At 44.9% G+C, this 25,172-nt stretch overlaps 1 protein-coding gene across 1 annotated transcript in view; it reads left to right on the forward strand.

The window, feature by feature from the left end:
• The window catches only part of LOC126426703 (ankyrin-3-like), a 501,231-nt gene that overhangs the window by 460,919 nt on the left and 15,140 nt on the right, over positions 1–25,172 (forward strand). The window lies entirely within an intron of this gene.

Raw genomic sequence — 25,172 nt, forward strand, 5'->3', positions numbered from 1 at the left:
CTTCCCGCGTGTACAAATTATTTCCTCTTTTTTACTTATTTACATAAAAATATGCAAATAATCGTTACCACATAGATGGACGTAAAACATGAAAATTATATCTATGGACGGTTAGTCTCTAAATTGGCTAAAAGAGAATTACTACCGTCTTTGTAGCCTCTTTTATGTAGGTGCTTTAAAAATATATTCATTACATGATGAAAGGTGCAGTTTTTTATAAACTCACGCAAAGACTTATTAACGTGACTTTACTTGACCGAAATATTTCAGACAGGACTAAAGAAAACGATGGCGTCAACTCCTGACAGTTTTTGTGTAGTGATCCACAGTGAATATCCGCTGACAAACTTTGGGGTCACGTTATTCTGTTTACACTTGTTAATAAATGAAATGGCCATGCTAGTACTCGCAATTATGTAGGAAAATTATATTACAAATCGCCTACTTCCTAAAAAAAAATTCATAGCTCAGATCCTCAATAACAGAATTGTGGTTGTGGAATTGCATACAAAGAAAGATTACTGAAACCAGAAAGCTTATTTGTTGTATCTTGAAATATTGATGCACTATTCGAAGTCTTCCAATTATCAAATAGATGATTTTTGGGCACAGACCACTGATGTCATTGCCAAACAGAAAGAAGAATCGCTGTAAGGCATGCGAAAAAACTGTCAAATTTGTCCAAGGGTGTTATCAGAGGTAACCAACAAGGATGTTCCAATAATACAGGTTTCACACCCACGTTCTGTTGAACGTGTTATTAATAAAACTTCTATAATGTTTTCAACAGCTAAGACCCAGTTACTGTCCAAAGCGCTGAAATTCAATATCGCACCTGCGATTAAAGAACCACACGTGGTAGACAATTTCATAGTAGGCCTTGAATTAGGTTTGGAGTGTACCAAAACGCCAAAGAATGTTCAAACGCGGTTTGGCTAATCCTGTAAAATCTTAGAAAATGATCTGTCGCTCAAAGCATTACGTTATAGAACCGTGAAAAGTATTAATCGTAAACTGGAGAACAATAGCGCCCTAATTACGAAAGCCGATAACGGAAACTCGTTAATTATAGCTTCCAAAGCGGAATACATAGATAAAACAGCCATTTTTTCGATCAAAATGGCATTACTTCCATCGAATCAGTCTACTCAAGCGTTACATAAAGAGATAAGAACAGGTTTGCAGAACACTAATAAATTAATAGGAGTGTTTCTAAAGAAATGGCTCCTGAATATGAAACCGAAGCCGCCCAGACTAACGAGTCAATTCAAAGTTCACAAAAACTTCCATCCGATACGTCCTATCGTGGTCAGTGCAAATAGTACGTACCACAAGCTGGCTATCTGTTTACATTACAAAATTAAGAACTTCGCTTTCCAGAAAAATTACTTTCAGAAACTCTGTCGAATGGTAAATGAACTGAATAACGTAATCTGCCATGCCACATCCGAGCTGGCCCCCTTTGAGGTTTCCAGCCTCCGCACCAACGTACCTGTAGATCGGACTTAAGCTTCCATAAGAAATTACCAGATATTGAAATTGATGAGCTCATGAATCTCCCGCGCCTTGTTTTGAAATACAATTACTTTTCTTTTAAAGACAAAATATACTCACAACCGTACGGGTTAGCATTGGGTAGCCCTCTAGCAGGGATTCTTTCCGATATATTCATGGATACGATAGAATCTCAATTTTTTGTTAGTAATATATAGATGGCGGAGAAAATAAAGTTGTATGCCGAGATACATGGATGATATTCTCTTGGTAATTGACTCATCCCAAGAAGACATAGCTCAGATACTTGTACTGTTCAACGATCTCCACGAGAAAATTTTTGCTCTTGAAAACGAGTCACCCAGTATGACGTTGTAGATCTTAAGTTATCTATAGTCCATGATCACATAGAATGTGACATCTTCATCTCCAGGAAGCATAAGTTTTCTGAGAATGTCATACCTGCCGATTCTGCACACCCGCTGGCGCATAAAATGGCACTTTTTCGTTCTAGTATACATAGAGCGATATCCATTCCCCCATCCGCAGAAGCCTTGGAACACGAACTGGCAACCCTGGAAACAACAGCCCGAAATAATGGTTACGAGCTTGAAATGAAGAGACGGCTCTAAGACAGGAAAGTAGATAATAATGGGACTAAAAGTTCCACGTTAGGTTATCGTGCTGGAAGTTGGTCCATTCATAGGTAAAGTTTCATATTAAATAGGGCGTCTTCTAAAGAACCCGGGGTTCGAGACAATTTTTTTCTACTAATAACAGCCTGCAAAAGAACCTGATTCACAATTTAAAAAAGTATAAATTGTCATTATCCGGAGTTTACAAGAGTGCATCTGGCAATTGTCCGAAATTTTCCATCGGCCAAACAGGAAGAGCCTTATTAACGAGATACAAGGAGCCTATACCTCCTAAAGTTGCGGATGGCAAGCGTGGTTCGACATTCGCTGAACACTTGGTGCAAACGGCTCACGCACCCAACCGTCCGAATAATACTAAGCTCTTGCACTGCGAAGTTCACGTACTACATGACAAAAAATAACCTTCTTAACGACCAGCTGCAGCTGCGAAGCAAAAACTTTTTTGAAGGTGTTCAACCGTTATTCCATCCGCCATAATCGTAGGGAGTAATCAACATGTTTTAGCACTCCCGTTTTGCCGAATAGCTGGGATCATCCGGTATTTCAAACCCGTAGTTATCCCCATGCGGTCAAGTTCGATGTTTAGCTCAAATATGCTAGGTTGGCTTAAAATAGTAAACGCATTGATCCCTTCACTTTTGACGTCCAACAAATTATTACAAATGTTAAGACAGTCGCTTTGTCTGTGCTCCTTACTGGACAACGTGTACGTCAATTTCGTTAGCCGCACCTGGTTGTTCATAAAATTTTAAGTTTAGGAGTACACGTTGGTACGAGTGTTAACACAGTGTGTCGCGCATGCGCTCTCGAGGCTGTGGACAGTACCAGTACAACGTCCGTTGCTGCCGTACTGCGGTCGCGGAGTGGGGCCGTGGCTGTTTCCCGGGTAAGTTATTACAATGTGGCGACGTATTTCTGTATTATAGTTTTTAGTTTCTGACGTTGACCAGTATGGACAAATCGTAGTTCCTTTTATTCTGAAGAAGGTTGGGTTGTCCCAGCTGAAACCTAGGTAAATCTAGGTAAACATTGCAACTGGGGCTGTTGTCAATTTCAAATTAATATTTATACAGTTGCTGACAGGGCCGCGAAATGTTGAAAATGTTATAATAACCTCATCTCCTCTTCGTTACTGCTCACACATAAGCAGCTTATTTTCTGGAGTTGGGCTTTAAGAGCGTCGTTGGTGGCTGCTCCACGCGCCGTGCAGGGCGGCGTGAGGCGCACACAGATTGTCCCTACAGCTGAAAGCAGCGTCGTGCCGTATTCGCGGTGCGCACTAAAGGCTGCCGACACAGACTGCCGCATATCGGCGGCCATATTTGCCTGTACGGCATGCAGCCCGTCTTGTTCTCTGGAGTGCGTTAGCTTCATTCACAAAAACGTGATACCTGGTTTTGGTAGATACATGCAGACATCAGTTTGAAGAGGTACGGGCACAGACAAATTTCGAAATTACCGATACCGGCTGTGTTTTACACATAAGGACGACGGGCTCCCCTGCGGGTCCGGGGATTAGAATAGGCCCGCGGTATTCCTGCCTGTCGTAAGAGGCGACTAAAAGGAGTCCATCCCCCTCACGGGGGTAGTTAGCGCCTGCGTCCGGAGACGGACGGTTCCACGACCTATAATCGTGGTCTTTTTGGTTTTTCACTTCTCGTTTCTTCCTTCCTTTTGTTGGTTCCTTTCCTTGCTCTTCTCGACCTCACTGTCTTCCTTACTCTTTCCCTTGACTTCTCCTTGCCTCCTCATTGCCTTTTTCTCCTTGCCTTCTCATTGCCTTTTTTTCCTTGCCTTCTCCTTGCCTTTTTCTCCTTGCCTTCTCATTACCTTCTTCTCCTTGCCTTCTCATTACCTTCTTCTCCTCATTACCTTCTTCTCCTTGCCTTCTCTGGTTTCCGTCTCGGCGTTTGAGACAGTCTGTCCTCTTTCTCCCTCTCTCTTCTTTTTCCTCTTCTTCCTTCCACCCTGTGCGTGCCTGAAGGCCGACCCACGCGTTCGCACGCGTAGCCGGTGACGGGGTAACGCGTAATTCCCCGCCCTGGGTAGACATGTGAGGCACGCGCGGACCCCCTGGTAAAGGCCAGGCCCGGGGAGGGGTGATTGCCTGAGCTGATACCTTCTGACCATGCCGATTGGTCCCTCCGTCTGTTTCTCGGGAGGTGTGACCTGAGGTGTAAACATTCACCTAAGGCGGGAGTGCCCTCTGAGAGGGTCCCCACAAGGAAGGAGCGCGCCATCGGAGACGCTGGCAATCATGGGGGATTCCTCCGCAATGGATTCTACTCCATCTCTTTCGACTTCGACTCAAAAACGGAAACGTGACCAGCCAACAGTGACAAAAGTACTACCGCCTGCCCCACAGTTCCTCGTAGTTTCTCGATCTGAGGACGGAAAGGACTTTTCCTCTGTCAACCCTTTCGTTATTCAGAAGGGCGTAGATGCCATAGCCGGATCTGTCAAATCTTGTACCAGGTTGCGAAACGGCACCTTATTACTAGAAACTGAGAGTGCCTTTCAGGCACAAAAACTGCTTCGGGCCACCCTCCTGTACACGTTCCCTGTCCGGGTGGAGGCCCACCGAACTTTGAACTCGTCTCGTGGTGTAGTCTATACTAGCTCCCTCGACGGATTGACTGATGAGGAGCTTCAATCATTCCTCGCTGAGCAGGGCGTGACGGCTGTCCATAGGGTCATGAAAAAGGTCAACAATGACCTTGTACCGACCCGGACAATTTTCTTGACCTTCGATAGTGTTAAGCTGCCATCGCGCATCAACGCGGGCTACGAGGTTATTTCTGTTCGCCCCTATGTCCCGACACCTACTGAAACGTCCCCTTTGAACAATTATACAAGACTGTGCTTAAACTGACACACAATATTTTGTTAGCGCAACGCAATCTGACTTTTAAAATTCCCTACAAAAGAATGGCCCTGACTAACATTAAACTATACCTTTCACAAAACACTAACCTCACAAAAATCTTCGCTGCTCAAGCTACTGCAATACAGCAAGCGCCACTACTGCCAGCTAAATAAAAGATTCAAACTATGGAAGGCACTAACTACTGATAGGGATAGATAGCAAATGAAAGATATTAATAGAGAACAAACAATGTATTTACCTTGATATCATCATATATAAATATAGCAGTTCATGACAAATTACAAATCTCCGCCATCTCTCTCCCCACATCCACCACTGCTGGCGGCTCACCTCCAACTGCGCAACGCTACGCGCTGTTCACAGCCAGCTGCCTAACACTACAATGGCGAGTATTACAACAATGCAAAGCAGCCACAGACTGCACACAGCCTAGCCAGTGATTTTCATACAGAGGTGGCATTACCAATAAAAAAACCTAAACAGCCTACTTACATAGAGAAAACATAAACAGCCTACTTACATAGAGAAAACATAAACAGCCTACTTACATAGAGAAAACATAAACAGCCTACTTACACTACGCGCTGCTACCAGTGTCAGCGTTTCAATCACACTCGACAGTCTTGTTCCAATGCGGCTAAATGTGTCACTTGTGGCAGGGATGCCCATGAGGGTGACTGTCCACCTCCGTCTCCTCGTTGTGTGAACTGTCAGGGTGACCATGCCGCATCCTCCCGCGACTGTCCTGTCTATAAGGAAGAACGCTGTATCCAAGAAATTCGGGTCAAAGAGAAAGTGTCCACCTCGGCTGCTCGCAAGCTATTGGCTAGTAGGAAGCCCACGCTGCTCCCAGCGGGGAAATACAGTACTGTCCTCGCCTCTCCTCGGACTACCCGGGAGGTAGCAACCCAGACATGCGATCTGACCTTCAGCACCACGGTCGTCCGTTCAGCCAGTGCTAAGATCGCGCGGTCGACGTCTCCTCTTCCTCCCATCACCCCACAGACACCAGCACCTTCCTCAGCTTCTGCTAAGACGAAGACATCGAAGTCAGATGCACGGGCCTTCAAGAAGGAACCATCCCGTGCAGACTTCCTCCGTACCTCGACCTCCCAGCCTTCGACCGGTACTTCCACTAAACGTCCTTCCAAAAAGGCGCATAGGAAGCACAGTTCTCCTTCTCCGTCACGGCGCATTTCTTCTCCTGCGCCACCCAGCGGTTGCCGCCCCAGGCCGTCATCCGTTTCGCCTGGCCGCACCGCTGGTAGCCGTACATCCGGCCGTTAACCGGCGGAGGAAGCTCCCCCTCCCGGCCATCCTCCCGAGATGGCCGATGACCCTATAGACCCAATGGACGATGACTGTCCGCCTACTGATAGCGGCGGCAGTGCTCGCTCGAAGCCAGGCCCTCAGCGGCCTTCGAGGTGACCACTTCTCTCATCTTCCTTTTCTTACGATGGCACTTATTCACTGGAATATTCGCAGCATTCGCTCCAACCGAGAGGACTTGAAGTTGCTGCTCCGCTTGCACCGTCCGCTCGTCGTAGCCCTCCAGGAAACGAAGCTACGCCCATGCGATCAAATTGCCTTGGCACACTACACCTCTGTGCGTTTTGACCTACCCCCTGTGGTAGGTACCCCAGCTCATGGAGGGGTTATGTTGCTGGTCCGGGATGATATTTACTACGATCCCATCACGTTGCACACCGGCCTGCAGGCAGTTGCCATCCGCATTACTCTCCCCACTTTTACGTTTTCCTTTTGTACCGTTTACACTCCATCGTCATCTGCCGTTACCAGGGCAGACGTGATGCAACTTATTGCTCAGCTACCTACACCATTTTTGTTAACTGGAGACTTCAATGCCCACCATCCCCTTTGGGGCTCTCCAGCATCCTGCCCGAGGGGCTCCTTGTTAGCAGACCTTTTCAACCAGCTCGATCTTGTCTGCCTCAATACTGGCGCCCCTACTTTTCTTTCGGACACATCTCACACCTATTCCAATTTAGACCTCTCTATATGTACTCCCAAACTTGCACGCCGGTTTGAGTGGTATGCACTTTCTGATACATATTCGAGCGACCACTTCCCGTGTGTTATCCATCTCCTGCAGCATACCCCCTCTCCGTGCTTCTCTAATTGGACCATCTCCAAGGCAGACTGGGGGCTCTTCTCTTCCAGGGCGACCTTTCAGGATCAAACCTTTACAAGCTGCGATCGTCAGGTCGCACACCTCACGGAAGTCATTCTCGCTGCTGCTGAATATTCCATCCCTCACCCTCCTTCTTCTCCACGTCGCGTACCGGTCCCCTGGTGGACCGCAGCATGTAGAGACGCTTTACGTGCTCGTCGACGTGCTTTACGCACTTTTAAACGCCACCCTACAGTGGCGAATTGTATCAATTATAAACGATTACGTGCTCAGTGTCGTCGTATTATCAAAGAAAGCAAGAAAGCCAGCTGGACTGCTTTCACAAGCACCTTCAACAGTTTTACTCCTTCTTCTGTTGTCTGGGGTAGCCTGCGCCGGCTATCTGGCACTAAGGTCCACTCACCAGTTTCAGGCTTGAAGGTCGCGAATGACGTCCTTGTAGCAAAAAAAAAAATGGCTCTGAGCACTATGGGATTCAACTGCTGAGGTCATTAGTCCCCTAGAACTTAGAACTAGTTAAACCTAACTAACCTAAGGACATCACAAACATCCATGCCCGAGGCAGGATTCGAACCTGCGACCGTAGCGGTCTTGCGGTTCCAGACTGCAGCGCCTTTAACCGCACGGCCACTTCGGCCGGCTAACGTCCTTGTAGCCCCTGAGGCTGTCTCCAATGCCTTCGGCCGCTTTTTCGCAGAGGTTTCGAGCTCCGCTCATTACCACCCTGCCTTCCTCCCCCGCAAACAGGCAGAGGAGGCTAGGCCACCTAACTTCCGCTCCTCGAATTGTGAAAGTTATAATGCCCCATTCACCATGCGGGAACTTGAAAACGCACTTGGCCGATCACGGTCCTCTGCTCCAGGGCCAGATTCTATTCATATTCAGATGCTGAAGAACCTTTCTCCTGCGGGTAAAGGTTTTCTTCTTCGTACATACAATCGCATCTGGATTGAGGGACATGTTCCCGCATGCTGGCGCGAGTCTATTGTTGTCCCGATTCCTAAGCCGGGGAAGGACAAGCACTTGCCTTCCAGTTATCGACCTATCTCGCTTACCAGCTGTGTCTGTAAAGTGATGGAGCGAATGGTTAACTCTCGATTGGTTTGGCTGCTCGAGTCTCGACGCCTACTTACCAATGTACAATGTGGATTTCGTAGGCGCCGCTCTGCTGTTGACCATCTGGTTACCTTGACGACCTTCATTATGAATAACTTCTTGCGGAAGCGCCCGACCGCGGCTGTGTTCTTTGATTTGGAGAAGGCTTACGACACCTGTTGGAAGGCGGGCATTCTCCGCACCATGCATACATGGGGCCTTCGCGGTCGCCTCCCTCTTTTTATTCGTTCCTTTTTAATGGATCGACAGTTCAGGGTAGGTGTGGGTTCTGTCCTGTCCGACACCTTTCGCCAGGAGAATGGGGTGCCACAGGGCTCAGTCTTGAGCGTCGCTCTCTTCGCCATAGCGATCAATCCAATAATGGATTGCCTCCCAGCTGATGTATCAGGCTCCCTTTTCGTGGACGATTTTACCATCTATTGCAGCGCGCAGTGTACACGTGTCCTGGAGCGCTGTCTTCAGCGTTCTCCTGGAGTGTCGCCAATGGCTTCCGTTTTTCTGCCGAGAAGACGGTCTGTATTAACTTCTGGCGCTACAAAGAGTTTCTCCCACCATCCTTACGACTCGGTCCCGTTGCTCTCCCAATCGTGGAGACAACCAAATTTTTAGGCCTTACATTTGACAGGAAACTTAGCTGGTCTCCACATGTGTCCTATTTGGCCGCCCGTTGTACCCGTTCTTTAAATGTCCTCCGTGTTCTCAGTGGTCTGTCGTGGGGAGCGGATCGAACCGTCCTACTTCGTCTATATCGGTCGATCGTCCGCTCCAAGCTGGATTATGGGAGCTTCGTATACTCCTCTGCACGGCCATCCATCTTACGCCGCCTCAACTCCATACAACATCGGGGTTTACGACTTGCGATCGGAGCATTTTATACCAGTCCCGTAGAGAGTCTTCATGCTGACGCTGGCGAATTGCCACTCACCTACCGGCGCGATATACTGCTTTGTCGGTATGCCTGTCGGCTACTGTCAATGCCCGACCACCCGTCTTATCGTTCCTTTTTTGACGACTCTCTTGACCGTCAATACGGGTTGTATGTCTCTGCCCTGCTACCCCCTGGAGTTTGCTTTCGTCGCCTCCTTCAACGCCTTAATTTTTCACTCCCTGCAACCTTTCGAGTGGGCGAGAGCCGCACGCCACCTTGGCTCCAGGCTCAGGTCCGCGTTCACCTTGACCTCAGCTCGCTCCCAAAAGAGGTCACCCCCGGTTCGGTCTACCACTCCCGTTTTTTGGAACTTCGTTCGAAGTTCATCGACATGACTTTCATTTATACAGATGGCTCTAAGACCAATGACGGGGTCGGGTGTTCCTTTATTGTCGAGGCACAAAGTTTCAAATACCGGCTCCATGACCATTGTTCTGTCTTCACAGCTGAGCTCTTTGCCCTCTACCAGGCTGTTCTTTACATCTGCCGCCACCGACATTCTGCTTATGTCATCTGCTCAGATTCCCTGAGCGCCATCCAGAGCCTCAGTGATCCGTACCCGGTTCACCCTTTCGTACACCGGATCCAACGCTCTCTTCAGCAGCTGGTGGACGTCGGTTCTCCAGTTAGCTTTATGTGGGTTCCTGGCCATGTCGGTATCCCTGGGAACGAAGCTGCAGATGCCGCGGCCAAGGCTGCGGTCCTCCAGCCTCGGACAGCTTTTTGTTGCGTCCCTTCGTCCGATTTTAGCAGGGTGATTTGTCGGCGCATCTTATCTCTGTGGCATGCCGATTGGGCTGCACTTACCGACAACAAGCTTCGGGCCTTAAAACCTCTTCCCGTGGCTTGGACGTCCTCCTCACGCCCTTCTCGGCGGGAGGAGGTCGTTTTAGCCCGGTTAAGAATTGGACACTGCCGGTTCAGCCATCGCCATCTGCTGACGGCTGCGCCGGCGCCGTTCTGCCCATGTGGGCACTTGCTGACGGTTAGACACATTTTAATGTCCTGTCCAGATCTTAACACACTGCGCCTCGATCTTAACCTGCCAAATACTTTCGATGCCATTTTAGCGGATGACCCACGAGCAGCTGCTCGTGTTCTTCGTTTTATCAATTTGACAAACCTCGCTAAGGACATTTGATGATGCTGTTTTTTAATCCTATGCCTGTCAGTCTGTCTTCTATCGTGTTTTCCCTTTTAGTTGTTGTGGTCAACTTGTGCCTCGCGGTGTATTCTTAGAGTAGTCAGGGCGCTAATGACCATTGAAGTTGTGCGCCCTAAAACCACAAAAAAAAAAAAAAAAAACATAAGGACGACGTCGTTTTGAGACCTCGTGATACCAGAAAACAGGAATGTGCTGCAGGAAGCTCTCATGCCGACGTCACTCGCTATTGCAGTTCGCTGCTGAGCTCGGAATAGAAGTGAAAGAAAACTACAGGTTCCCTTAGAAACGTCCTTTCGTGCAAGAAATACAACTGCGTCTTTGCAAAACAAAACGGAAGCTAACCCTACCGCTGATGAAGAGAGCATACTTTTAAAGTGGGCCAAGCCATAGCTCCAGTCTCGTATTTACGCCGTGACAACAGTATTGTGGGAAATCGTAACCCATTAGTCTCCATCAATGTACGATAATTCCAGTTGTATATTCCCGTGTACTCAACGAGATTCTAAATCGAAATACAGTGATACGTAGTTCTGAAATAAATTCAACTCCATGTTTGCAGTGTACGTGTTAATCCCATCTCCGGATCACACTTTAGTGCCCTTGAGAGATGTAGACACTCTCTTCTCACGATTGCAGCTGTGGTAAACATTACCAAATGGATTCGCATTCTACGAACCCGGATTGACGTGAGCTGTGGAAGCTTGTGCGGCATTCGGGTTAGAGTTCAGATCCGGCCCAAATTTTCGCGTTTCGCAAACAGCGGCGGTCAGTCTGGATCCGCGAAATTCGAATACATTACCCAATAAATGTAAAACTGTTTCCCGTCTACACGAACCTACCGTTATATATAGGGATATGTTTGTCAAGCCCTAACAACTTGTGTATCGGAAAAAAACCAGAATAAATGGCGGTCTCGTAAGTTTTTCCTTACTGTGTCAGATGTTAGGCTTGCATATGCTCCGTATAAAGGAGATAACTTAAAATGAATCGTTACCACTGCTGGGTTGCTTATACTATTATAAGACTTGCTGACATTTTAGTTTTGTGAAGCACGATGGATGAAGCTTGCGTGTCTAGACATGTTGAAATTTGTGCCGTAAGGCGTGGGCGGATACCTTAGCTGGCAAGAGTGAAGCTTCCACGTTGGCATCCTCATGTGGGGCGTAAACGTCTGGACAGCCTGAATACGCGGGTGTGGTTGACGCTTTGCTGATAGGCGCGGAGGCAAATACTCTGCCTGCGAGGCTGGAACACTGAGGAGACACACAGCCACTGCGAGAGAGAGAGAGAGAGAGAGAGAGAGAGAGCGAGAGCGTGGTCTGCCACCGGGGAGCGGCCGCCCGCCGCGGCCAGCCCAGGCTCCACAGAGGCCGGGACTTCCCCGGGCAGCTGGCGCAGTGCGGCCACACCCGCGGAAAAAAGTACCTGTTGCCGTGGAGGAGAGGAGTGTGCGGCAGCGAGGCTGACGCGGCGACGGAGGCCAGAATCGCCTTCCTGCCCCAAGTACCCTCCGCCACACACCGTAAAGTGGTCGGAAGTAGCTGTTCTTTTTATTTTTGGATCGCACTCCAGCTCAGGACTCATTTTGTACTGCTAGATGAAGAATGTCGTGTCAGAATCAAAGTTCATCGACGAAGCATGTTCGTCATAAACGATAGTGAAATTTAGATATAGCTGTGTCATTGCTTAAAAGAGCTATTTTTGTTTCAATTAAATCTTAAGGTAGCTTGCTAACTGTTGACTTTGCTTTAAAGTGACTTCACATTTTTTCAGTAATTACAAAAATGGTTCAAATGGCTCTGAGCTCTATGGGACTTGACATCTGTGGTCATCAGTCCCCTAGAACTTAGAACTACTTAAATCTAACTAACCTAAGGACATCACACACATCCATGCCCGGGGCAGGATTCGAATTTGCGCCGTAGCGGTCGCGCGGTTCCAGACTGTAGCGCCTAGAACCCTTCGGCCACTCCGGCCGGCTTCAGTAATTACAGTTTTTAGGTAATTACAGTTTTTAGGTAATTACAGTTTTTAGGTAATTACAGTAATTACGTAACCCAAAACCTCAAGTACGCTAGCTATTGTGCTGAACATTACTTTCTATCCATCTGGTCATTTTACACTTTGCCCATAATTCCTTCACGTGCATGATATCGAAAATAAATGACGCACCTTCATTGTCTTAAGATACTAACACCTGCCTAGCTACTCTTTCCATCGTAAATATTCTCCTACACTTCGTGAAGGATGTATTGGCTTCAGTAACCATCGCCCCTACGTTGAAATCGTCATCATTAATCCCTGTGTTTATAGTCTAATCAGTTGCCATTCTGTGTGGGTTCTCGAATTAGCGGTTCGAGACAGTTGTCGGAAAATGCGCAGTGGCGTTATCTCCTGTCTGATTCCAGTTGCTTTTCTATCACATGGTCGCATCTTTCGATATCCGCCATTCTGATATTCTTCCGATGGTTAAAGCGGAACTAGGACTAACACCGTCAGTGAAACAGTTTTCGGAGAAGACGTTGGGGTCTATCTCTGTAATCGCCGTTTTTATGCCATTGTGCTAGAATGTAATAACTCAGATTCCAAACAAAGTAGGTGCTGACAGGTGTGAATATTACCAAAATAGTATCAGTTTAATAAGTCATGGTGGCAAAATGCTGATTCGTAATACCTACAGAAGCTTGGAAAAACCCCAAGTCGTTGACCTCGGAAAAGATGAGTTTGTGCTGCAGAAAATTGTAGGGACGTGACAATAGTGACCCTATGACTCGTCTTAGAAGACAAAATTAACCAAAGACAAACCTGTTTGTATAACGTTTTTAGACTGAAGAACACTTGGCAATGACTGGAATATTCTTTGTGAAGGCAATTTCCCTATCTCACGCCCACGGGAATGAAATATTTAGAACGTGCCTCATATCTCTTAAACCGCTGCAGACATGGAAACGAAGTATTGGCGAATGATGGCACACAAGGAGGAGATTACTTTACCTTTACCGGTTTGTAAACACATCGAACTTTCTTATCTGTGGCGATTTACCTGAAGTTGTTCTTTCTATTTTAGTTTATAGATTCCAACGACTGTAAATCTGTAAGAGTTATCGCAGCTAGCGAAACAAGACTTTCCTAGTATGAAAATAAACAGGAAATTTCTTCTCTTATGCTAAAGTGCGCGTCATTTACGATGGCGGCCGAGTTTAGGTTCGTTCTGCGCTTCTGACGTCACAAAACAAGTCAGCCAATGAACAGAGAACGACGCTGCCAGAGGTAGACTGCAGTTCAGAGCACGGACGAGTGTCTTCAGTTTTAGAAACGTTCAGTCATAAATAAAGTAATTGAACAGAAGCAATGTCTTGATAGCAGACTTTCTTTTATAGAAAGTTTGGAAAAAGCATTCTTTATACCAATTGCTTCATATTCTATTAATTACACCTAGCATTAAGCCTCCTAATTCAGGCAATAGCAAGGAAATTCTCACTAACCGGACCTATTGTTCAAAATGGTTCAAATGGCTCTGAGCAGTATGGGTCTTATGAGGTTGTCAGTCCCTTGAACTTAGAACTACTTAAACCTAACTAACCTAGGGACATAACACACATCTCTGCCTGAGGCAGGATTCGAACCTGCGACCGTAGCGGTCACGCGGTTCCAGGCTGTAGCGCCTATAACCGCTCGGCCACCACGGCCGGCTATTTCCTATTGTACTTCGACGAAACGTGAATAATTCATAGTCATACCAACAGTGTTTGTCGGTATTTTGCGTGATACTTTAAAGCCCTCCAGGAATTATGTTGAATGACGAGCTGTGTTTGCGTAATGGTGAAGGTGCTTGGCTGCTAAGCAACAGGTTCTGAGTTCAAACCTTGTGCGGTGTTTGATGTTTTCTTTATTTAAAAACAATATCGAAGTGTCTTCATGAATTTCATTCGTTTGAATGTAATTATCTGAAATATATAGTGGCAACTAAAATCGACCATATGGAAAGTATACGCTATGGACTTTTACCTCTGCAAACTCTTCAAAATTTCGTGGAATCGCTTACTACACTTAATGCTGCGCAATAACTGCGTTGAACATCGAAACAAAATTAAGTCATTTACGGGGGGAATGTATCAGTGAAGATGATGTGTTAAAATCAAATTTTTGGGCCAGATAGATTATGTGAAATCGAATAAGTGTGTCAAAGCAGTCGGAACACCATGTCTGCACAGGCGAGTAGTGCAGTGACGACAAAATCGCGCACAGCACGGAATGCGGGGAGCACGTGTCTGCAGCAGCGAAAGGGTTAATGCGGCCGTGGTGGCTTTACTTCGTGAACTGCGCGCTCCCCCCTAAACGTAAGTTTGCGAACTATACTATACTATGGCGCTGCTTCTCTTGGCGCGTACAACTGGCAACGCAGCAATCTCCCGCGTCTGGGCGGGCATGCGCGAACCGCCAAGATAAAAGAAGTGAACTATACCACAAGTAGACACAATGAGGTTCTTGGTAAGCTATTGAGCTCTCTGGTCGCCAATTACTTGTTTAATGAGACACTTTCAGAATTCTGTCACAGTAGCTGTTCCAAAAATGAATGTTAAAATAATAGTGTGTTTTGGCAAGAAGTACAATTAAACCGGTCAACAAGAGAAATGTGGCCGTTACTCACAAATACTGATGCTTCTTCGAATTAGGAAAGGTTAGCAATTGACACAAAAATAAACCGCCAATGCTGTTGGAATTGTGATTGAATCCCATAACCCATCGTATTTTTAATACTGAGCGACTGGAATGGAAACTTTACAAAGTATTTTATTCCTTTTCTTCATCTGACGAGTATTAAAACTAATGACGAGAGTAGCCGTCGGGCAATACGAGACGCACATGCTATATACTGGTTACTGACTTAACGGCTTGCAAACTGACAATGCGATTCGCGAATAAAACGGTTGTTGCTGAGAAAAGTAAACAGTTGATAGGTGACAACACATTGCTCAGTGAGCTGAGTATAATGCGCGCGACAGGCATACGGCAGCTGGCCGTGTGTGCCTTGCGAGAGGAAGAGATCACGTCGTTCGAAAGACATCGCCATGTAATTAGATCTGCCTTCATTGGCAATACAGTTCAACAAGTTAAATACATCAAATCACCACAGACTTTCACGATACTCGTACTTTCGAAATAATACCGACCACTACTTCATTTGTGTAGACTGTTGTATAATTAGTTTATTAATGCTGTGTGTGTGTGTGTGTGTGTGTGTGTGTGTGTGTGTCTGAGAGAGAGAGAGCAGAAGCATAAATGGTCGTGAGTAAGCTATCGTTAAAAGAAATATGTCGTATATCATAGTCCCGCTTTCCTGTTTGACGATGACAATTACCTATTATTTGTTTTTCCTAGTTCCTACGCTTGGAATTGTCGTAATGCATGCGATCTAATGCGTAGGATTTGGGTCTAAGAATGTAGTCGCTGTCATGTTGACGCCAGGTACACTCAGCTGTGTAATGTCCCTGAGCTGTCGAAGTCATTCCTAAAGCTGAAGACAGCGTCGCGTTTTATTTCGAGGCTCGTCTAAATGCGCTCTGACCTGCAGCCACAGAACATCGCGTATCCAGTGACACACGTACTGTTCTATGAAGCGAGTAAGCTTTATTTTGCAGTTGTTGCCGGTAGTAATACCTTGAATTCAGTATAAAGAGCGGCAAAGTAGAGACTAGTATTACAATTACATAGCCGCCCAGAACAAGGTTGTAACAGACAAAATTAATTTCCTTTTTCAGGAAGAAGGAAACATTCTGTTGCACACAGGTTTATACCGCGAATGACAAAGTTACAATGAAACAAGTGTACTGACCTCGTTATTTGACTAACAAGCACTTGTAAGGGTCACATGTAGATTAAAAAACAAGTGATTGAAATATAATCTTGCTCTACATACCTAATCTGGTGATTTTGCCACTATTAACACCCCTTCTTCGATACTTCTGTACACTACAGGCCATTAAAATTGCTACACCACGAAGATGACGTGCTACAGACGCGAAATTTAAGACGGGAAGAAGATGCTGTAATATGCAAATGATAAGCTTTCCAGAGCATTCACACAAGGTTGGTGCCGGTGGCGACACCTACAACGTGCTGACATGAGGAAAGTTTCCAACCGATTTCTCATACACAAACAGCAGTTGACCGGCGTTGCATGGTGAAACGTTGTTGTGATGCCTCATGTAAGGAGGAGAAATGCGTACAATCACGTTTCCGACTTTGATAAAGGTCGGATTGTAGCCTATCGCGATTGCGGCTTATCGTATCGCGACATTGTTGCTCGCGTTGGTAGAGATCCAATGACTGTTAGCAGAATATGGAATCGGTGGTTTCAGGAGGGTAATACGGAACGCCGTGCTGGATCCCAACGGCCTCGTATCACTGGCAGTCGAGATGACAGGCATCTTATCCGCACGGCTGTAACGGGTCGTGCAGCCACGTCTCGATCCCTCAGTCAACAGATGGGGACGTTTGCAAGACAACGACCATCTGCACGAACAGTTCGACGACGTTTGCAGCAGCACGGATTATCAGCTCGGAGACCGTGGCTGCGGTTACCTTTGACGCTGCATCCACAGGCAGGAGCGCCTGCGATGGTGTACTCAACGACGAACCTGGGTGCAGGAATGGCAAAACGTCATTTTTCGGATGAACCCAGGTTCTGTTTCGGCATCACGATGGTCGTATCCATGTTTGCCGACATCGCGGTGAACGCACATTGGAAGCGTGTATTGGTCATCGCATACCACTGCACAAAAATTTGCGACTACAAAAACTTTTCCCCTATTTGGCATTATTTGGTCTTCGCTGACTGGGCTACACGGCATCACTTAGCACACTCCGCTGCACAATGAACGCCCTTAGACTTCTCACTATCACAATCAAATTGTGGGAGACCAGGTATCGCCCATTAACTGATGTTGCATAGAATGATTTGGATTTTCCTCTTTCCTCTGATATCGAAGTAGCACTCAGCACAAAGAAGGGAACTCGCACAATAAGGACGCTGCGAGGGGTCTTCATGGATAGCACGAGGTAAACAACGCAAAAGCTCTAAAGGAACATAAATTATTTGACCGAAACACTGAACTGAAAGGTACACAGAGGTACAGGTACGGATTCAGCTCATATCCTCCTTGTGTTAACTAGCTGATCTAACTAGTATAGTCAGTGGCTTCCTATTTAAAATACAAAAGTAGAAACAGGACGTGAAATGTGTTTCCAACATGACTACCGAACTCCGATAGAGTGCGAATGAATACGTAACAGCTGAGAACAGCATGATGAAATTATAAACAAACATAGTCTGAGAGAAACTGTATTAGTTAATGAATAAAAATGAATTATGCAAAGTGGAAATTCTACAAATCTAGAGGTTAGTGATCGATGAAAAAAATGTTGGGACATTTAAGAAGCAGTGAAGCTGGAAGCATTTAATGTCAGAGGCCCATACACACACAGCAAAATGGCAAAACAACGCATGCTATCAATGAAAGCTGGGCATAAACATTAAATGGATGCGAATGAAAGACAGCGACAAATCAAAACAACAGGCGCAAGAAAGTAAAACCAAGAAGGATGAAAGAAATGTGTAGGAAAATTGAAAACCAACTACTTCTAATAAAAACTGATGTTATGCGAGGGAAGATGGGAAGTAAACGTGTTGAAATAAGGTTCCGGACTGCACTAGGCTAAAATAAGATGAAGGAACAGATCGAAAGTCTTGCGACGGAGAACGACTGTCCTCGAGGGTGAAAGATGATGAATTTCGATTAAGAACCCTGTGATCAGTCGTGTTGGTAATGTGATCGTGCTGAATTACTTTCAGCCTAAAAAAAGGAAGCCAGCAAGGAAGCGATAAGATATCTTCAGATATTCTGAAATAAGTAAAGATATTGACTTTTATGTAAACAGATGTATTACGATCAACACTACCTTGCAGAATGAGTGTAGTAAACTATCTTGCAGAATCAGTAAAGTCAGTCTGATTTTACTTTGTTATATGATAACTATAATTATGTATTAAAAATTACGATATGATATACTGAAAGAAAGGTTCCTATGCAGAATAGATGTAAGTGCCCGAGTACATTTTCTGATACTGTACTTGTGGAAAGAAGATTAAAGAAAGCAGACTGTACATATTACCTGAATTTGTGAACATAGGTAAATCCTCTGATCATGAAATGAGACGTTATGAGCCAATACGAGTAATTTATATAGAAGGGGTAAGAACGGAAGTAAAAAAATTCATTTAAAACAGCCTGCCGCCGTTAATCAAGTATCAAACGAATAAGAAAGGAGTTTAAAAAAAAAAAATTCCGCAAATGAAACTTCGGTGCTGAGGAGTATAAATACACTACTTCAGGCAGAAATTCCAGGAACGTGTCTAAATCAAAACTTCCGTTTGAAAACTAAATATAATATCCTGGAGCAAAAATTGTGAAAGACTTCTTATGTGCTTTCACAGTAAAATGTTGAACATCAAATGCAGATAACTCAAACGAGGAAGCACAAGTCAAAGGATGGCCACAGGCTAACTTTACGGAAAGGTTGGTATTCAGTGTACTTGGTTTGACACTGGAAGCAGCGATCGAGGGGAAATGGTCTATAAAAGACATAATATATTGAACTTATTACAGAGGACTGGGTAGGGTGGTGATTGTAAAAAGTGACAGTCTTCAGTTGCACGCTCATAATACCTATTTAGGCTTCCATTTCCACTAATCCTAAGCTCTATTTGTACTAATTCGTTTGTGGGCAAAGAATGTGCAGGAGAGAAAGACCTCGGCACCTTCTTTCCGATCCTGCGTTCAACGGTATGTAGTCCCCAGCTCTAGAACATCTCTCATAGAAACAAACTCTGGCTGACGTCAAGAATCTTGTACAATTAACCGAAGCCATGCATATTCCGTGTTAACTACTGAATTAATTCATTTGCTCTCTTACTAGAAGTTAATATTTATGAACTCTCGTGGGCGGAGTCGACTGGAACGAAATTAACATATCTTCCAACGGTTAATTTACACGATGTCCAAAAAACATCATTCATTTAAATTCAAACCAAGAGTCTTAACCCCATATCTCTTGAAAATACCTTCGTATCAGAATCTGCCCACTTGAAATCCATATCCTACAAGAAATCCATATCCTACAAACAAAAAATTGTCACTGGTTACACAGACAAAAATCTTCTCATAATTCAACAAATCTAAAATTTAGCAAATAATACAAATGACAAATCAGTACACATTCAAAAATGGCCTTCGGAAAGTTGCTGTAGAAGGCAACGTTCGTTAATGTTATTCTTCGACGCATCTATTGTTGGTAATGCATGCAAATATCTTCGGAATCGATATTTTCAAAATATTTTGTGTAAGCAAAAATTAACTGCGAGCCATAGTTCTATTGAAATCATCTAAAAGAGTAGTTTCAAATGCTTTCGCCACAATATGATCGTGTTTCATTTTTCCTTTGCAAACTATGCTACTTCTTCCGTCTGTCCCACAACAATGGTCCTCTCCTCCTCCTCCTCCATGTTGGAGACTTTACTATTTACAAACACGGCAATGTTTATACTCTCTCTCTCTCTCTCTCTCTCTCTCTCTCTCTCTCTCTCTCTCTCTCTCTCTGCTACAACAGCTGTTAAAACTCGTTTCAGTCCAGCAAGAGAGAACAGTTTATCCTCTGCTGACTAGAATCATACGACGAATTAAATGATTAATACGTTTCATTGCCTGCTGAGCAGGCAAGCCTTAAATTCTACGTCTATTCTCAAATGAATTCAGACATTACAGGCAAAGTTTAACAGTAGGTGCTAGTAATTAAATTATAAACACGACGGTTCGCAACACAGCTGAAAGAGAACAGGCAATATTTATGTTTTCTCCCTCATTTTTAATGAGCTTTGGGGCACGATTGTGTCGAGTTGCCACATTTCTTGGCATGCAAGTACACAGAGGTAACCAGCAAGCAAATTTCCGTACATAAAATTCAGAGCTGAAATTACTTTTCACGTCATAGTGTCGGATATCTATACTTGTCGGCCGAATACCTACGAGGGATTGGGCTTATTTAACAAAGAGAGAGAGAGAGAGAGAGAGAGAGAGAGAGAGAGAGAGAGAGAGAATAATTGTCGTAGTTCACACTACTACAATGTGTTAATATCCTCGAGGCGTCATTTCTGACTTTAAGAAAAATAGTTTCCTGTAAACAACTGTTTCCCTAAACATTTTGTCAAAACGACTTTCACCCACACCGTACACATTGTGCCAGATTCATTAGCTAGCAGAATGTAAAAAGTTCGCAGTACTATAAAAATTCTAAACAAAACATTGTCTTGCCCTGTGAAAGACACTGTAGTGTCAAGTCATACACCTGCTGTTTCTGGAATAGTAGCGACGGAGAAATCGGCTGGAGGTGCACTTTTCGTCCGCTATGATCAGTCATGTGAAGCAAGCAAGAAGAGGGCGAGGAATTCCTGTCTCTAGCAGAACGTGTCCTCATGCCTTGTGGTCTACCTGCCATAGAAAGAGTGTAACGATACTTTGAACGGAAGGAAGTTGGACTTATATGAACGCTGGCCTGTTAAGGAAACAATGTGTCACAGGATGTCATCAACGTTACGAGGAAGCAGGGAGCACCCTTACTGCTATACTCTATAGCACGAAGTCACACAGATCCAGTGTTGTCAGAGAAGAAAGTAAGAATCAATTAGCAGAATCACGATGGATATTAGCGCTTTTCTTCTGTCAGAACGGATTGTGTAGGCTGTAAGGCTCATCTAAGAAACTCAACAGCATAAAATAACAGTCAGACCTTCTATATACTCCTTCCATCTTTCTGCTTTCCCTTCTTTGCTTAGAACTGGTTTTCCATCTGAGCTCTTGATATTCATACAAGTGGCTCTTTTCTCCAAAGCTCTCTTTAGTTTTCCTGTAGGCAGTATCTATCTTACCCTAGTGAGATAAGCCTCTACATCCTTACATTTGTCCTCTAGGCATCACTGCTTAACCATTTTGCGCTTCCTGTCGATCTCATTTTTGAGACGTTTGTATTCCTTTTTGCCTCCTTCATTTACTGCATTTTTATATTTTCTCCTTTCATCAATCAAATTCAGTATCTCTTCTGTTACCCACGGATTTCTACTAGACCTCGTCTTTTTACCTACTTGATCCTCCGCTGCCTTCACTACTTCATCCCTCAGAGCTACCCATTCTTCTTCTACTGTATTTATTTCCCCCATTCTTGTCAATTGTTCCCTTATACTCTCCCTGAAACTCTGTACAACCTCTGGTTCTTTCAGTTTATCCAGGTCCCATCTCCTTAAATTCCCATCTTTTTGCAGTTTCTTCAGTCTACAGTCTACAGTTCATAACCAATAGATTGAGATCAGAGTCCACATGTGCCCCTGGAAATGTCTTACAATTTGAAGCCTGGTTCCTAAATCTGTCTCACCATTATATAATCTTTCTGAAACCTTTTAGTATCTCCAGGGTTCTTCCATGTATACAGAGTTCTTTCATGATTCCTGAACAAAGTGTTAGCTATGTTTAAGTTATGCTCTGTGCAAAATTCTACCAGACGGATTCCTCTTCAATTTCTTACCCCCAATCCATATTCACCCGCTATGTTTCCTTCTCTCTCTTTTCCTACTCTCGAATTCCAGTCACCCATGACTATTAAATTTTCGTCTCCCTGCACTAGCTGAATAATTTCTTTGATCTCATCATACAATTGATCAATTTCGTCATGTGCAGAGCTAGTAGGCATGGACTTCGTGTCTATCTTGGCCACAATAATGCGTTCACTATGCTGTTTGTAGTATTCTACAAACACTCCTTTTTTTATTCATTATTAAACCTACTCCTGCATTACCCCTATTTGATTTTGTATTTATAACCCAGTATTCACCTGACCAAAAGTCTTGTTCCTCCTGCCACCAAACGTGACGGATTCCCACTATATCTATCTTTAACCTATCCATTTCCCTTTTTAAATGTTCTAACCTACCTGCCCGATTAAGGGATCTGACATTCCACGCTCCGATCCGTAGAACGCCAGTTTTCTTTCTCCTGATAATGACATCCTCTTGAGTAGTCCCCGCCCGGAGATCCGAATGGGGGACTATTTTACCTCCGGAATATTTTACCCAAGAGGACGCCATCATCATTTAATCATACAGTAAAGCTGCATGCCCTCGGGACAAATTACGGCTGTAGTTTCCTCTTGCTTTCAGCCGTTCGCAGTACCAGCACAGCAAGGCCGTTTTGGTTATTGTTACAAGGCCAGATCAGCCAATCATCCAGACTGTTGCCCTTGCAACTACTGAAAAGGCTGCTGCCCCTCTTCAGGAACCACACGTTTGTCTGGCCTCTCAACAGATACCCCTCCGTTGTGGTTGCACCTACGGTACGGCTATCTGTATCGCTGAGGCACGCAAGCCTCCCCACCAACGGCAAGGTCCATGGTTCATGGGGGGGGGGGGGATTTTGCTTAGAGCACAATTTAACCACTAACAGTTTGTTTGAATCATGAAAGACAATTGTGTACATGTTAGGAGTCAGAATGCACCTCACTATTTGATACGTACTACATAGTCCTAATATTTATTATTACTTAACAAATGAAAATGTGCTCGGATGGAACCTTCTTCTCTCATAATGACTCTGGAAGTTGCTAATGTCCATTCCAATCAGCTGGAAATTTATTTCCTGAACCAGAGATTACGAGTTGCAATCTTCATTTCAATCAACGACGTGGAAAGAAGTCCCCCTCTTAAGAAAAATGAAGAAAGACATTGTTATCTAACAATCTATACAGAGTACGATATATTGTCTTAGAAATATTGGATCATGGTTGGCCGTCTATTCAGAAAATACTGTCTGAAAAACTAGTTTCGTCGATTATTTGCCTATTTCTGGACCAGTTGGTTGATAAAGACCAGATGCCATCAGACACGTGGAATTACAGTGGAAGGCCCCATCACATCAAAAACGCCCCTGAGGGGTGGAAGAAAGTGATACACTAATATCAAAAGCTGTCAAATGTTTTCTCATTAATAAAAAACCTTCAAGAGGGCGTCGAGTACTTTCGCTGATTAATTCCTAATTTGGATGGAAAAAGGATAAAGAAGTCTGCAATTCATACTGATGAGACGACTGTAAAGATTCCAAATTGATGGCAACGTGAAATCGTTTGACTTGTGTGACCCACTCACGGAAATTACACTGTAGAAGAAAACATCGCCACCACTGGAAGTTATACAAATATTGAAAAGTAGTTTAATGCACGTTGTACTCATTGGAAAGCTAGTAAACAACTTTAATGATGGACGAAATGAAACCACTTCCTCACGGTTTTCCTGGGAAACGACACACCGACAAGTAAATACCTGTTGCAATTTGTGGAACATTCGGTAATGAAGACCGGTAGGGCTACCTTAAAGGTCATGCCTCTCCCAGGGCACCATCACGGCACTCCGATTGAGAGAGACTCTATGAAGAAAAACCTGTGTGGGTGGACAGCAAACACAAAACCGGTGCAGAAGACACAAATGACAAGCAGCCACATCCACTCATTCGCCCTTGGTCTGCAGACCTGCTGCAGACCACTGCATGGTGTGTGGTCGAACCACTGTCCTCCCGAATGTGAGTCCAGAGTGTCTCACCGCCGCGCCCTGCATATCCAGTCCACTACTTGCATTTCACACACGTTTCTCTGCCGGTTACATGGCGCAGACACGCACGAAGATTGTGTCTCCAAAATATGCTGAAGGTGATCGGGACCATGGCTCTGTCTACTAATAATTCAGACGCGATCCCGCTCAGTATCTCGGCAAATTTGTGATGACCTAGAAAACCGTTTGAGTGAAAGACTCTGTGGAAGCTCAGTGTAAACTACAGTCGGATTGCAAGTGTCACAATAAAGTAGAATACTACACCACTGATCTCAGGATACATTAAAGATTTATAAGACAATGACGTCTGATTCTTAGACGAGGAACATATCGATGCTCGAAGACTGTATGGAAATGTAAACCGCTTTACAGCTTTTACCGCTTCGTTTATTTACATGCAGCACCACTTGGATGTAGGAAAATACGGTAACAACACCTTTAAACAACAGTAAAAAGTCGTTCATTATGCGATTACAACGCCAGTGTCCAAAGTTTTGAGCCTATAACATTGAGTGCATACTTGGTATGGGGAGGCGAAAAAAACCGCAAAGCGATATAAAACGCAAGCAAATGTACAACTAACTAATGAGGGATGGGAAAGGAAGGCTCGGGTTGGTCGGGTGGCTTCCAGAAGCCTGCAGTGTACGTGTTGGCCTGCGACCCTGCGCTGACCTCCGGCGCTACGCTCTGTACAGCACTGCCTCGGCGTCGAGTCACGTCGAGCTGGCGTGAGAGAAGCCTTGGGACGAATCCTTAGGCGCTCTCCCGGCACCGTAACGGTCCGGCAGACCTCTTACGCTGGTGGAATGGAGGTGCTAATTCGGGACGATTCGAAAAAAGTGGACGCCGTGCTCGCGAAACCCATTTGTCTGAATCTAGGAAACCAGTTTACATTGTAGGGTGGGGAACTGTTTCACTGACTCCGTCGTTTGCCCCCTCATACCACCAGGAGAGTCAAGAGTGATGTCGGAGCTGTGATAGAGCTTACTTTGGTTTAACCATGACGTATCTGTCATCTAATAACCATCCGAACGTTCTGTGGGGCAAAGATGCTATACAAACACGTCCA

Source organism: Schistocerca serialis, chromosome 11 (assembly GCF_023864345.2).
Source record: "Schistocerca serialis cubense isolate TAMUIC-IGC-003099 chromosome 11, iqSchSeri2.2, whole genome shotgun sequence".
NCBI classification, from domain to species: domain Eukaryota; kingdom Metazoa; phylum Arthropoda; class Insecta; order Orthoptera; family Acrididae; genus Schistocerca; species Schistocerca serialis.